The following is a 12,386-nucleotide window of genomic DNA, read 5'->3' as shown; positions in this document are numbered from 1 at the left end:
AAATTTTTATAACTGTTTTACTATGGTTTGTGGTAAGATTAACAGGATAGCTTAGAACTTGCGTGTTTATTCTTTTGAGGCGAAATCCTTGATAGTGTTCAATCGGAATATGACTTAGGCATTTGTTGGATAGTTTGAGCCTTCCAAGCCTACCGTAATAATGTGTATCCCTAGTTACCCTTTTGAGCCTTAACCTGTTGTGTTTTTCACCCACTGATTTGAAATTTTGCAACCACACTATTAATTTTTGTTTTCACCATGATTATCCATGATATCATAAGCTACATGATTAGTTTGGGGGAGGAGAAACATTTAGTGTGAGGAAATAGTGAGAGGGAGAAAAATTTGTAAGATTGAGAAGAAAAAAAAATTGTGTAAATCAATGTCACTGAAAAAATATGAAAAAAAAAAACAATGAAAAAGTAAAAATATGTGTTCAAAAAAAAAAAAGTAAAGTATATGATTTCAGTGATGTTGGAAAATAATAAATATATCTTCTCTCAATCTTGGTAAATGTGGGAACACTATGGGGTATTGAAAAAGAAAAGTAAGAAGCTTGTGGGTTCTGTTTGTGTGCTTATGATATCTTGAGCCAGAATTGTCTTTTGCCTATCCCTGAATATCTGAGCCATACTACCTAAGCCTTGAAAATACCTAATGATTTCGAAGAACACTGTTAACATTAGTGGAGAAAGGTAAGCATGCAAGCTTATGAGTTATCAGATTGTGATATTAATGGAAAGAGTAAAACTTTTATAACAATGTTTCACATTTGAGTAGATTGTTGCAGTTGTACATAGTGTTATTAATTGAGCATCCGAGTTAATTGTTAGAGTTAGTAGGATCAAAATTCTAGTTTATGCAAGGAAGAAAACAGAGCATGAGTCAGCAGCGTAGTAATTATCTGATAGCGTAGTTAGTTTTTTTTTTATCTTACTCGGGGGCGAGTAAGAATCTAGTTTGGGGGATTTTGTTAGGTTATAATTAGCCTATGTTTCGGGTCTTTAAAGTTAGCATTATCTCGTCTATTGGTGTCTTTTGGAGCAGTTTTACGCTTGATTTTCATTATTTCAGGTTCCCGGGGTGTTAAAGTTCGAATTCAGTCAAATGGCGAAAAACTGGGACAAACTTGGAAAAAAATTGGAAAATTCGGCTCCAGACGCATCAGTAGTCGCGACCTCCAGAGAGCCAGGTCGCGACCCTTTTTCCTGGTCGCGACCCTGGTCGCGACTTCGAGAATTGGCAGAAACTCGGTTTTTCGAGTTTTGCCTGTAGTCGCGACCAGCTTAAATGCTAGTCGCGACTAGGTACGGAAATCGCAGATTTGACCTAATTTTGATTTTTCTCTCAATTGGAGGCACACCACTCATCCCTATATAAGGAATACGACATTGAAGGTCAAGGGTAAGCAAAAACAGACCTAATAGTGGAGGCAAGTGGAGAGGAAGCTATCTTGAAGACCCGGAGCGATATCACCTTCTAGTTTCTTTCTTTTACCCTTTTAATTCTTCTTTATGTTTGTTTTTATTTCTGAATTAATCATGGATGTTTTTAGAGTTATTATGAACTAAATTTCCCAATAAGGGAGGATGATGATTGTTGTTTAAGTTTATGTCTAGTTAATAAATAATTGCCATTCCTTCATCTTATGTGTGAATACTATCTTTATTTGTGTTTAATTCCATGTGCAAGTTTGATCACCTTTTACATGTTTAATGATCTCAATTCGAAATCTGAAAAGTGAGAATTGAGAATGCTAAAATTTGGATAGTCTAGGTTCTGATGTAAAACGAAAGTATTTACATAGCCTCAGTGACTAATAGATTATTGCTTAATGCTGATTTTGTGTTGATTTAATTAAGAAGTTAATTAGAGAACATATTATTTAGAACCTAAAAGATCTGAAAAGAGTTAGGTTAATTTATAATCTGTCATTCACATTGAGATAAGGATAGCAATTAGGTATTAACATAGGTAGCTTATCAACAGGATTCACCTCCCTAATCTCTCATCTTGATTAATCTTCGTTTATTTTCTCTTTAATTTCTGAGTTATTTACTTTCAAATTGCAATCTTATTATTTTACGGAATAGAATCATAAGTATAGTTTAGTAGTACTTAATCCAATTCCCTGTGGTTCGACCTCACTTGCGTGAGATACTACTTGATTGCATGCACTTGCGTATAAACATAATTTTCGTAACAATCCACCTTGATCCCATCTTTGCTAACAATGTGCTCTAAGAAAGACACCTGAGATAGCCAAAATTCACATTTCTTGAATTTGGCATAAAGCTTATGTTCCCGAAGCCGTTGCAATACCATCTGAAGATGTAACTCATGCTCCTCTTCTGATTGAGAGTACACAAGGATATCGTCGATAAACACGATAACACAGATATCGAGGAAATCCTTGAATATCCTATTCATCAAATCCATAAATGCTGCAGGAGCATTGGTTAGTCCAAACGACATAACCAAGAATTTGTAATGTCCATACCTAGTACGGAAAGCCATCTTTGGAATGTCCTCCTCTCGGATTTTCAACTGATGATAACCCGATCGGAGATCAATCTTGGAAAAGACCGTCTTCCCCTGAAGTTGATCGAACAGATCATCGATCCTAGGTAGTGGATATTTATTCTTCACTATTAGCTTGTTTAATTCTCTGTAATCGATACACATCCTCATAGTTCCATCTTTCTTCTTGACGAACAAAACCGGGGCTCCCCACGGTGACACACTAGGCCGAATAAACCCGATGTCAAGCAACCCCTGAAGCTAAATCTTTAATTCCTTAAGTTCAGTTGGAGCCATTCTATACGGTGCCTTGGAAACCGGTTCCACTCCTGGTGCCAAATCTATAACGAAATCAATCTCCCGCTGAGGTGGTAACCCTGGAAGTTCTTCGGGAAAAACATCTAGAAATTCCCGAACCACCTTGATGTCCTCTGGCCGAATGGTATCTGGCCAAGTGGTGTCCATCACCACGGCCAGAAACCCTAAACAACCTCCATGCAGTAATTCCTTAGCTGACATGGCCGAAATCATCGGGATCCGAGATCCCCGAACTGAACAAACAAACACAAATGGTTCTTCACTTTTCGGTTGGAAGATCACCATCTTCCTCTTGCAATCAATACTAGCTGAGTATTTAGATAGGAAATCCATTCCTAAAATAATATCGAACTCTACTAGGCTCATCTCTAACAAGTCAGCACTTAACTCTCTACCATCTATTTTGATCGACATAGACCTAATCCACCTTTTGGAGATAACTAACTCTCCGCCAGGTAAAAGGGTTCCAAACCCTGATTCATAACTATCACACGGTCTATCCAATTTTCTAAAGATTCTGGCTGCCGCATAAGAATGTGTGGCCCCAGAATCAAACAGCACTGAGTAAAAAGAGTTATTAACCGAGAGCTGACCTGTTACAACGGAGGGACTGGCATCTGCATCAGCCTGCGTGATGGCGAACACCCTAGCTGGAGTAGGTCTCGCCGGAGCCCTAGGTGCCTTTGATCGGAGCTGGGGACAATCCCTCTTATAATGTTCGGGCATGCCACACTGAAAGCATCCCTGACCTTTGCACTCACCCGAATGATGCCTCTTACAAATGGGACATTCCGGGTAGGAATAACGAGTCTCAGCACTACCCTGACGACCGCCTCGATTCTGGTTCCCTCGAAACCTCTTGTTCTTCCCCGAGCCACCGGATGCCGTGTCTCCTCTTCTGGTTCGTGGCCAAACCACTACCTCCCCTGCTAAATCCTGATGCAGGAGGGGTAGGAGCCCCGCCACTCACTGGAGTACTAGCCGACTCCGACATACATCCAACTGCGCCCTCAGCTCGCAGTACCTTCTCCACCATCTCAGCATAGGTGGTCTTGTCGTCGGTGGTGATCATAAGATCATGTTTGATCTTCACATTTAACCCGTCCAGATACTTTTCCTTCTTGCTGAAATTGGTTGGCACTATCCCCAAGGCCAACCTCGCCAAGCGATTGAACTGGGTGGTATACTCAGTAACGCTCATGTTTTCCCACTGGGTCAGGTGGGTGAACTCTTTTCTCTTGGCACTTCTAACTGCCTCATTATAATACTTCACATTGAAGGGTTCTTGGAACCTTTCCCAGGTCATGGTGGTGACATCATGAATCTGAGACACCATGTCCGACCAGACTAGAGCGTCTTCTTGGAACTGGAAGGTGGCACACACCACCCTGTCATTTCCGGTGACACCCATAAAATTCAGTATCTTGGTTATCACCGTTAGCCATTGCTCGGCTTTCATGACATCTAGACCTCCCAGAAAAATCGGAGGTGCTTGCTTCTGGAAGCTTTCATACAAGGGTTCCATTCTGTTTGCCGCTACCACTATCTCAGCCTGGGCAACTGTTAGGCTAAAATTAGTCTAAGATTCGGGTCATATTTCGGTTAGTTTTCACTCTTGGTTTCTAGTTTTAGGGCTATATTACGCTTGATTCTTTTGTTTCAGGTCCTCGGGCATTTAAAGAAAGTATGTACAAGAATTGAGGAAAAATGGTGAAAGAATCGAGAAGAAAAACCAAGATTGGTGTCGCTGCCTGTTCCCGTCGCGACGGGGAATTTGCCGCCGCGACGGAACCGGCAGAAAGTTTTCAAGAAATTCGAAGTTGAACTCCCGTCGCGACGGGGGCTTTGCCAGTCGCGACGGGGACCCTTATGACGGGATTTTTGGGCAGTTTCGTAATTTCACGAATTTTAAAGATGAGAATTGGTTTAAATAGTAAGGGTTCGTGAAAATTAGAGGGGATTCAGAATTGGAACCCTAGAAACAAAGAAGGAGGCTAGAAGAGCGGCTTGTGGCGACCCGAATCGATTGCTTCAACTAGTTCTTTCTCTTCTCTTTAATTTTTCTATGTTCTTTTCTATTTCAATGTTAATTATGGATTTGATTATGGATGCTTTGAACTAAACTCCTATTTAGGGAGAATGATGAATGTTGTTTAAGTTTTTCCTAGTTAATGATTAATTGCCATTCCTCCATCTTGATTGTGAATACTATTCATATTTGTGTTTAATTTCCATGTGCAAGATTGATCACCTTTTACATGTTTTATGATCTTAATTCAAAATCTGAAAAGTGAGAATTGAGAATGCTAAAATTGGATAGTCTAGGTTTTGATGTGAAACGAAAGTATTTACATAGCCTTTGTGACATTTAGATTATTGCTTAATGCTGATTTCATGTTAGTTTAATTAAGAGATTAATTAGAGAGCATGAGATTTAGAACCTAGAAGATCTGAAAAGAGCTAGGTTAATTCATAATCTGTCATTCACTTCAAGAGAAGGATAGCATTTAAACATTAACATTGGTAACTTAACAACAGGATTCGTCTCCCTATTTTCTTATCTTGATTAATCTTCCTTTTGTTAGTTTTAATTTTCTGAATTGTTTTATTTAATTCATAAAGAGTATTCTTTTACCAGATAGAATCAATAGTATAATTAGTAGTAATTAGTCCAATTCCCTGTGGTTCGACCTCACCTGTGTGAGTTTACTACTTGATTGCGTATACTTGCGTAGTGATTATAAATTTAGCAACAAGTTTTTGGCGCCGTTGCCGGGGAATTGTTTAAAGATTAATATTACATAAAATTATACTAACTTCTACTTTGGTTAATTCTTTTGCTTATTTCTAATTTGTTTCTTTTAGATTAAATTTTGTAATATTATTAAAAATTAAATTTTTTTTTTCTAATTTGGTTTTTCTTTTTAGTTTTAGTATTAATTTTGTTGTTTCAATTTTTTTTTTTATCTTTTTAGTACTAATTTAGTTTTATTATTTTTTTAATTTTACTAATGTTTTACTTATGAGTTTGAACTGCAAGATAAATCCAGATGCTATATCTTGATGATTTTGTCCAACAACACAATGAACCATTCTATTCTGCTTGGAGGAGATTTAAAGAGCTTGGAGAGAGATGTTATCCCACTTTCTCAAGTGGATGTTTTACATGGCTCTTGTATAATGGACTTAACGATGAAACAAGAAGTTGGGTTGAGTATGGAGCAGAGGCAACTGGAGCGCCTCTATTAATGAGAGGCTATGACGTAATAGATCTATTGAATAACATGGCAGATTTTGATTACGATTGGCATTGGAATCCATCACTTCAGGGTTGGAGTCACCAATACCCACCTTATTGCCCAAATTCATCCCAACAAACAGAAAAAGAGGAGCAACTACTATCACTTCTACAATCACTTCCAGGAGAGATTAATCGCTTAACTGACATGGTGAGATCTTTATGTGATAATTCAATGACTCATGATTCAGAATGTAATAACTCCAATGATGAAAGTTATGAGAGTTGTTGGTACAATGAAGAAGGGTCATTATTTGAATACAAGGAAGATAATGAGCCTACAGTTGAAGATCAAGATCCTTGTGAAAAGTAAATCATTGAATATGAAATCATAAGTGAGGGTATGGATAGCCAAGTGAAGAGTGAGCAACAAGAAGAAGGGTTGTTAGATGAAAGTGTTGAAACTGTGACATTGGAGGATGAGGAAGAACATGACATCATTGATTCAACTGCATCAATGATATTGACAAACAAACCACCAATGGATCCATATATTTCATCAACACCATATTATATCCTCTACGAGCTTCGAAAGGCTTCTCCCCAAGCTCATCATCGAAAGTCTTGTGTTGTTGGTGTGGTTTTTGGTTCAAACTCATTACATGCCAAGCTTGAGGGCATTTTTAAAAACAACTTTCAAGTTGTCCAACATGACGCTTATTACGGGCGTCAACCGCTTGTTGATGTGGTGCGCAGGTAAGTATCTCTCAACCACAATTTTATTTTAACACATTGGGGACAATGTCATATTTAGTTTGGGGGGAGAGATTAAAAATTTTATTTTTTGCACTTTAATTTTCTGTGTTAGTTTTTTTTTCTGTTTTAGTTAAGGATGGCAATAAGCTAAAAGATAATTGTGTGCTGCTGTTTATTGTAATGTGCTCTGAAATTGCAAAATAACTGTGTGCTTAATTTTGTTAACTCTTTGGATTAGTTTGGATGCTTGTATAACATGTGTAAGAATGCAATTTGATGATCTGTGAAATATGTTATAATTGTTTTACTATGGTTTGTGGTAAGATTGACTGAATAGCTTAGAACTTGCATGTCTTATTCTTTTGAGGCGAAATCCTTGACAACATTCAATAGGAATATGATTTAGGCATTTGTTGGATAGTTTGAGCCTTTCAAGCCTACCATGAAATGATTATCCTTAGTTAACCCTCTTGAGCCTAAACTTGTTTTATTCTTCACCTGTTGAATCGAAATATGTATCCACACTATTAAATTTTGTCCTCACTATTTTATCAATGATACCATAAGCTATATAATTAGTTTGGGGGAGCAAAATGCATGGTGTGAGAGAAGATAGAGAAAAAAAACGTGCAAGATTGAGAAAAAAAAATATAAGTTGTAAGATCAATATCACTGAAAAAGAATATATTGAAAAAAAATATATATATGATTCAAGAAAGATAATAAAATTCAGTGATGTTGGGAAAAGAAAAAAAAATTCTCAATCTTGGTTAGTTGTGGGAACACTTTGGGAAATTTGAAATTAGAAGAAGCTTGTGGGTTATTTTTGTGCTTATGATATCTTAAGCCAAAATTGTTTTTCATTTTCTAAAGATCTAAGCCATACTCTCTAAACCTCAAAAAGTCCTATTGATTCCGAAAGGATGTTGTCAACATTAGTGGAGAGAGGTAAGCATGCAAGCTTATGAGTTATCGGGTTGTGGAACTGTTAGAAAGAGTAAAACTTTTATAACAATGTTTCACATTTGAATAAATTTTTGCAGTTGTGCATAGTGTTATAAACTGAGCATCTAAATTAATTGTTAGAGTTGGTAGAATTGAAATTCTAGTTTGCGCAATAGAAGAGAACAACACATGAGGCAGTAGTATTATGATTATCTCATAGCGTAGTTAGTAGATTAGTAGTTAGTAGTATTTATCTTACTCGAGGGCGAGTAAGAATCTAGTTTGGGGGAATTTGTTAGGCTAAAATTAGTCTAAGATTCGGGTCATATTTCGGTTAGTTTTCACTCTTTGTTTCTAGTTTTAGGGCTATATTACGCTTGATTCTTTTGTTTCAGGTCCTCGGGCATTTAAAGAAAGTATGTACAAGAATTGAGGAAAAATGGTGAAAGAATCGAGAAGAAAAACCAAGATTGGTGTCGCTGCCTGTTCCCGTCGCGACGGGGAATTTGCCAGTCGCGACGGGAACTGGCAGAAAGTTTTCAAGAAATTCGAAGTTGAACTCCCGTCGCGACGGGGGCTTTGCCAGTCGCGACGGGGACCCTTATGACGGGATTTTTGGGCAGTTTCGTAATTTCACGAATTTTAAAGATGAGAATTGGTTTAAATAGTAAGGTTTCGTGAAAATTAGAGGGGATTCAGAATTGGAACCCTAGAAACAAAGAAGGAGGCTAGAAGAGCGGCTTGTGGCGACCCGAATCGATTGCTTCAACTAGTTCTTTCTCTTCTCTTTAATTTTTCTATGTTCTTTTCTATTTCAATGTTAATTATGGATTTGATTATGGATGCTTTGAACTAAACTCCTATTTAGGGAGAATGATGAATGTTGTTTAAGTTTTTCCTAGTTAATGATTAATTGCCATTCCTCCATCTTGATTGTGAATACTATTCATATTTGTGTTTAATTTCCATGTGCAAGATTGATCACCTTTTACATGTTTTATGATCTTAATTCAAAATCTGAAAAGTGAGAATTGAGAATGCTAAAATTGGATAGTCTAGGTTTTGATGTGAAACGAAAGTATTTACATAGCCTTTGTGACATTTAGATTATTGCTTAATGCTGATTTCATGTTAGTTTAATTAAGAGATTAATTAGAGAGCATGAGATTTAGAACCTAGAAGATCTGAAAAGAGCTAGGTTAATTCATAATCTGTCATTCACTTCAAGAGAAGGATAGCATTTAAACATTAACATTGGTAACTTAACAACAGGATTCGTCTCCCTATTTTCTTATCTTGATTAATCTTCCTTTTGTTAGTTTTAATTTTCTGAATTGTTTTATTTAATTCATAAAGAGTATTCTTTTACCAGATAGAATCAATAGTATAATTTAGTAGTAATTAGTCCAATTCCCTGTGGTTCGACCTCACCTGTGTGAGTTTACTACTTGATTGCGTATACTTGCGTAGTGATTATAAATTTAGCAACAGCAACAGGGGCGGGTGCCACTGGAACTTCTAGCTCAGGCACTGCAGGAGCCCCCTGCTGCCTCAATCTCTGTATCTCAAGATTTTGCTCCTCTATCCTGGCTTGCATTTCAGCAAACCTAGTTTCCCAATTCTGGGCTTCCTGATCGGCTTGGGCAGCCTGTGGCGGGTTCTCATCACCCCGACCACGAGCCCTGCCCCTGGGACCTCTACCACGGCCCCTAGCATTTAGGGGAGACTGAGCCCCTTTACCTTGATTTGACCCGACTGAGTTGCCCTGACTCCTGGTGTTTCGCCTGGCGTCCATCTAGTCTAAACAGCCTGCGAAACCAAGAGTTGGCACATCAGGTCATGATCAAAGAGAGCTTACTAATGCCGCTTAATTTGGAAATTAAAAACATGCGCCTATTCTACTATCAGGCTACTAACATGCTTCCTATCAGGCTTTTCTTATTTCACATTAATTAAATAAGCTACTAAAGCAATAAAAGCTTACTGAACCGTAGAATGAGCTAACTGCTGATGATGATTGTACATGTCGTGACGATCTTTGGAAGACAACCTGGCAGCTCTGATACAAAATTGTAACACCCAAACTAGCATAGGCGTATTACGTGATTTTTAAACATACTGTGCAGCTCGTTGCTAATCAACGAGGTTTATGGAAATCGTGATTAATTAAAATTTTTGCTTTTTCATTAAACTCATAAAATATTTATAGAAAAATACTCGGGATCCCGATTACAAAACATTTTACAAAAGTTTACTGACTAAACAAAATACTTGTCGCCTAGCGACTAATTACAAAATGCCTTACTGTCCCGAGGATCGTACGCTCCAGGCCTAACCGCCCCGACATGTACAATCTTCACCGGCTCGCTCTCACAGTTCTTCAGCCTTAGCCTTGCCCTTACCTACACATAAACATAGCAATGTGAGTCGACAGACTCCGTAAGAAAAGCATAATCAATTATCATACATAAATCCCGAGTTATGATCAGACGCCCATACCCGTGACCATAACCCTAACTGCCGTGTCCCACACGATACTGAGTCCTGAACGTTCATAAGACGGTACTATTGACAAGTAACAGCCTATACTCGGTACACTGGTCATACTCCAGCTGCTAGTCATACTCTAGCCTGTACCGATGTGTTACAGTATCAGCCTATACTCAGTACACTGGTCATACTCCAGCTGCTAGTCATACTTTAGCCTGTACTGATGTGATACGTCAAATATTACAGAACCACCAACCCTAGTATCAGCCTATACTCGGTACACTGGCCATACTCCAGCTGCTAGTCCTACTCTAGCCTGTACCGATGTGATACAGTGTCAGCCTATACTCGATACACTGGTCATACTCCAGCTGCTAGTCATACTCTAGCCTGTACCGATGTGACACAGTCGAATGGTTCGAAGCCAACATACATATCTAATGTAATCTAACAGGCTTCCTACATGCACGCTAAACATGTAATACATATGCATACTGTTATACTAATCTTACCTGGATTCCGAATTCAGGTGTGCCGGTCAACCTGACTGGAACGAACTGCGCGGCGGTTTACAGGCTCCTAAACCATAACAATCACAACACTAATAAGTGATATGCTAAATCACTTCCCGGGGACTTAAACTAGAAACTAAAAGTTTCCCTATCGATAAAAAGCATGGCAATACCCCAAATAACATAAAAACGAGAAAATCTAGGGTTCCTTAAAATTTCCCAACCGGCAGACCGGTTGCACAACCGGAATTCCGGTTCTAGAAATTCCTGAACCCCATCTGGAATTCCGGATACACAACTGGAATTCCAGTTCCTTCAAAAATTCATAATTCATTCAATTCAAACCCAACTTGAACCAAACCTTCCAGACCTGTTCTAAATACCCCAAAGAACAATACTAAAGTATCAAAACAGTCCAGAACACACAGATACCAAAAATGCCATTAAAGCTCCAAGCTTTGAGTTCAAAACTCAAACTTGGTTAAACAACCCTACCATGCATCAAACCTTGATTAAAATTACATATTCATGCATATAAAAACTGCAGAAACCGAATTCAAACACAATGAAACTTTACAGCAGCTATTTTCACATTTTCACTTTGAAAAACCATAGTTTTGAGTATAAAAATTCCAAGCTTGAATCAAGGCAATTAACATGCATCAAACTAGCTCTAATCTACTCAAATAATCATGCTTAAACCTCTGCAAACAACAACAAAATCACAGCAACATCAACAATCTAAACTAAGCATGCAAACCATAAAATTCTTCTAAAATTTCCAAGAAACAAGAAAAGAGGCTAGAGCAAGGTTTACCTCCACTAGAATTACTTTGATCTTGCTGAAAATCACTTGAATCAAGCAAGAAAATCCAGCCCTAGCAGCTCCCAAGCTTGGCCGAAAAGAGAGAGAGAGAGAGAGAGAGAGAGAGAGAGAAAGAGAGCTTTTGAAATTTCTAATTTTCTAAGTTTTTGAAATCTTTGAATAATGAGAGTGAAATGCAATAACAACCTTTACTTCAGCCAATACATAACATCAATTAACATTATTTTCCATTTCTAAGTCCACTAAAGGACAAAACATAAATGGGGCAAAATGACCATTTTGCCCCTCCATGCTAAAATAACATAAAAGGCACTAAAGGGGTATTTTTGGGAAATTTTAAATTCCCGGCCAATCCCGACATTAACAATGTCTAAATGACCTCGCCAAAATACTATCATACTAAGTTGTGATTGTACTGAGCCAAACACCGAGTTCCATGTTACCGGGCACCGGAAATGCAAAATTATGAAAATCACTAAATGACATAAAATACATTTCAGAATTCAACAATAACAGCATAATAATTATTTAAATAGCTATAAATAATTTTCCATAATTAAACATAATTAACTACTAATTTTCAAATTAAACTAAGCGGTCTTTACAATATATATAATTTTTTTCTCTATAAATACCATCATTATATTACTTTCTTAGTAGTTTCTTACTCATTCTGTGAGTTTTTCTGTTTCATTATATTTTTTTTGGTGGTCTTGAGGTCATTATACCGGTAGCCTGAGATGGTTGTGCTTGTAATTAGAATTTAGTGATGGTCGTGCAT

Source organism: Cannabis sativa, chromosome 5, assembly GCF_029168945.1.
Source record: "Cannabis sativa cultivar Pink pepper isolate KNU-18-1 chromosome 5, ASM2916894v1, whole genome shotgun sequence".
In the NCBI taxonomy this organism is placed as follows: domain Eukaryota; kingdom Viridiplantae; phylum Streptophyta; class Magnoliopsida; order Rosales; family Cannabaceae; genus Cannabis; species Cannabis sativa.
Note: the sequence above shows the minus strand (reverse complement) of the source record.